Here is a 4,266-nt window from a genome sequence, read left to right as displayed (position 1 = left end):
ACATATTTTTATCCCATGTTTAGCACATTTATGGATGATTTCTCCTTAGATTTCGTGAATTCAATGCTCTTAATTCTTTAATTTCATGTTTTATACTCAGGTGAGCAGAGGAGGGCAAAAAGAGAGAGAAACGGGCCAAAAATGGAGAAAATGGGCCAACGTGGGAAATCATCACGGCCTAGAGTTCCTTACATGGGTAGATCACACGCCCGTGTAGGTTTAACAGGCTCTAACACGGCTTGGATCTCATCACACGGGTAGACCACATGCCCGTGCCTATTTAACAGCCTTGAGCACAGTCTTGAAGAAATCCCACACGGACGTGTCCCTGTCGAACCCAACTTTAGTCCTATTCGGAAAAGGCTACTTTTGAGGGCTTTTAGGCATTCTAAAGCCTATTTAAACACCTGAGGAGGAAATTAGAAGGGACACATAGAGTAGGAGGCAAAGAATTACTCAAGGAAAGCCGATTGATCCATCTCAGGAGCCGGATTCATCGTCAAGACTGAAGATGTCCCTTCAATTTCCTTTAGGAGTTTTGGGTTTTCTTTATGTTTTGTTATCTTTATTCTTTTGAGATGTTTTCTTTCATAATTATGAACTAAACCCCCAAATACCTAAAGAGAATGAAACCTAAGACGGATCTTGTTATTATTATTTGAATTGTATGATAAATATTTGACTTGTTCTTAATTATGTGTTCTTAATTCTTGTTTTAATATTCCAGGATATTGATTCAAGTTAATGCGCTTATTCAGAGGAGCAAAAGTCCCTGTCTAAGAGTAAATTTGTCGTAATTAAGTAGAGTTGATTGCACGCCTAGAGATAGGGTGACAAGATTTTACCGGATTAGGGTGAAACCTAATAAGGGAGTCCATAGATTGAGTTAATGCAACACTAGGGTGTTAACTAGAAAGAGATTTCAATTAATAAACCTAGGGTTAGACGTTATTAGTCTCGAGAGAGATAATAATATAACTTAGGGATTTCTATGGATCAAGTCAAATGAATAAATCGTCTGATTCAGAACCAAATAACAAGTGAAGTCTAGGTGGATTTTTCCTTGGGTATTGTCTTAATTAATCGAGTTTTCCCAAAAGCTTTTCCCCAATTTTCTCTTTATGCACCCTTAGTTTAGTTAATTAGTTTAGATAAACAAATCCCTTAATTTTTAGGCTAGATAATAAAAAGAAAGTAATTACTAGTACTCTTGGTTCCTTTGGGTTTGACAATCCGGTCTTGCTAAAGCTATACTACTATTCGATAGGTACACTTATAATAGTTAGTTTCAAGAACGATTAATTATAAATTTTTAAAACCTATCGCGAATATCACGTATCAAGTTTTTGGAGCTGTTGCCGGGGAACTAAGATATTAGGAACACTCGATTTTTATTACTTTAACCATTTTACTTTATTTTCAATTTAAATTGTTATTTCCTTTTCCAATTTTCTCTTTTATTAGCTTCTGGCAGTTTTTTTTATAGTTTATGACTAGAAAAAACCTGTCGGGACCATTACTTTTTGATAGTGAGATCGATCACACAGCTCATAGAAATCGACGAGAAATAAGGCGAAGCTTAAGATACACAGAGGAAGAGCAAGAGGACGATATTCAAACCACAACCGAGGAGATGGCTAAAAATCAGGAAAATCCACTACCTCCTGCGATTGTTGCTAATCCAGTAAATCAGAATCCTGCTCCGCACACTATGTATGATTATGCTAAACCAAATTTAACAGGAACTGAGTCAAGTATAGTTAGACCTACTATTGCTGCAAATAATTTTAAACTGAAACCTAACACGATTCAAATGATACAACAATTTGTTCAGTTTGATGGTTTGCAGGATGAGGATCCAAACAATCACTTGGCAAATTTTCTGGAGTTTTGCGACACATTTAAAATCAATGGCATTTCTGACGATGCCATACTCATTCGGTTGTTTCCCTTTTCATTGTGGAACAAAGCTAAATAGTGGTTAAACTCGTTACCACGAGGGTCAATCACTACTTGGAAATAAATGACCGAAAAGTTTTTACTTAAATATTTTCCACTGGCTAAAACGGATAAGTTGAAGAATGGCATTTCTTCTTTTGTGCCGATGGATCTAGAAACGCTTTATGATGCATGGGAGAGATACAAGGATCTTTTGAGAAGGTGCCTTCACCATGGGTTACCACTTTGGCTACAAGTTCAGATGTTCCATAACGGTGTGAACCCCTCAACGAGGCAACTCATTGACACAGCCACTGGTGGAACTTGGAACAACAAAACACCTGAAGCAGCTTACGAATTTATTGAAGAAATGTCACTGAATAACTATCAGTGGCAAGTTATAAGGACAAAACCGACGAAAGCGGCCGGTGTTTTCAACCTCGATGCGGTTGCTATGCTATCTGACCATGTAGAACTCTTAAATAAAAAGATTGATGGTTTGTATGGTTCTACTTAAGTACATCCAGTTATGAGGTGCGATTCAAATGGAAGAGGAACACAAACAGAATATCAATCTTTCAACCCCAACACTAAAGAGGAACAAGTCCAATACATGGGTAACAATAATTCTAGATCTCAAAATAACCCATACGGTAATACCTATAATGCAGGTTGGAGGAACCATCCCAATTTCTCATGGGGTGGTCAAGGAAATCAAAGGCCACAACATCCTCCGGCTTTTCAACAACCACCTTACCAATAGGAAAAGAAGCTGAACCTTGAGGAGATGCTAACAAAGTTTATCTCGGTGTAGGAAACTCGTTTCTAAAATACCGAAACAGCACTTAAGAATCAACAGGTGTCGATCCAAGGGCTCGAAACGCAGATAGGCCAACTCGCCAAATTGATTTTTGAACGACCACAAGGTAGCCTGCCAGGTAACATTGAATCAAACCTAAGAGAACAACTCAATGCAATTACTATCCAAGATGAGAAAGGGTTAGTTAAACCTGAACCAGAACCAAGGCAAGGAATTATGGTAAGTAAAGGTAAAGGCGAGGTAAACCACAGTGAGCAGAAACCGGTAAGTAAAGAGTACAAACCACGAGTGTCATACCCCAATGCGACAAGAAAAGACCGCACGGATGAACAATTTGGTAAATTCCTTAAACTATTAAAGAAATTACACATTAACTTACCATTTATTGAAGCTCTTTCATAGATGCCAAACACAGTCAAATTCTTAAAGGAGCTTTTAGCGAATAAACGGAAGTTGGATGAGGCATCGCATGTGGAGCTAAATGCAATTTGCTCAACCATTCTACAGAACAAGCTGGCCAACAAATTGAAAGATCCAGGGAGTTTTACAATTCCTTGTTTAATTGGTAGCTTAAATGTTAGAAATGCTTTGGCTGATTTAGGGGCTAGTATTAATGTCATGCCCTACAAAATGTTTAAACAACTAGGTCTTGGGAAACCCAAACAAACTAGGATGAGTATTCAGTTAGCCAATAAAACTATCAGATTTCCTAGAGGTATCATTGAAGATGTACTTGTAAAAATTGATAAATTTATATTCCCAATCGGTTTTGTTGTTCTAGACATAGAAGAGGGTAGTGACGCACCTCTAATTTTAGGAGGGTCATTTTTAGCAACTACTAGAACCGTTATTGATGTTGGTATAGGTGAACTCACAATTCGTGTGGGTGATGACTCAGTTACTCTTCAAGCTCTTAATCCTATTAATACTGACCATGTGGTGCAACCTTCTTTACAAGAAACACGTTCGAAGAGCACACATGAGCCTTGTTCAAGGAACAATAAAGAACCCATCTATGAAGAACGAAGGCTACAAATCGAGGAACTAGATGAATGGTGAACACATAAACCAAGGACACACGATAAACCAAAACTACGCCATGACGAGCTCAATAAACCAAAACCGCTGCAACCCCTTCACATGCCCTTCCTGCCACTCCCTTGCGCCGGCTACAACACCACCATCGATCACCCAAGCTCCTCCCTCTACCAAGCTCTTACGTTTTTTCATTCTTTTCTCTTCATTTCGTTTACTAATTTGATTTTTCTTATTTTATTTTGACTGTTAATCTTTATAGTTCTAATAATAGCAATGCTTATACCCTTTGTTTCTTGCTAATCTAGTTGATGGATTATGGTACATTCATTCTTGTGTTGCCATGGACTTCAATCTATTTCCCATATTATCATTCCGATATGCATCCATTCACTAGGCATTATTCTCGTATTCCTATTTGTAGTAATGACTTAAAATATCTTATTGGGTTATCTTTCAGCATAATTGTTTTT

At 37.7% G+C, this 4,266-nt stretch overlaps 1 non-coding gene across 1 annotated transcript; it reads right to left on the bottom strand.

Moving 5' to 3' along the window:
* Positions 1 to 2,071: 2,071 nt before the first annotated feature.
* On the bottom strand, positions 2,072 to 2,178 carry LOC128284970 (small nucleolar RNA R71). Its single transcript, XR_008275387.1, has one exon. It is a non-coding gene; the product is annotated as a small nucleolar RNA R71 (small nucleolar RNA).
* Positions 2,179 to 4,266: the final 2,088 nt, after the last annotated feature.

This window comes from Gossypium arboreum, chromosome 11 (assembly GCF_025698485.1).
Source record: "Gossypium arboreum isolate Shixiya-1 chromosome 11, ASM2569848v2, whole genome shotgun sequence".
NCBI lineage: Eukaryota > Viridiplantae > Streptophyta > Magnoliopsida > Malvales > Malvaceae > Gossypium > Gossypium arboreum.
The sequence above is the reverse complement of the archived record's forward strand: the minus strand, read 5'-3'. Positions and strand labels throughout refer to the sequence as shown.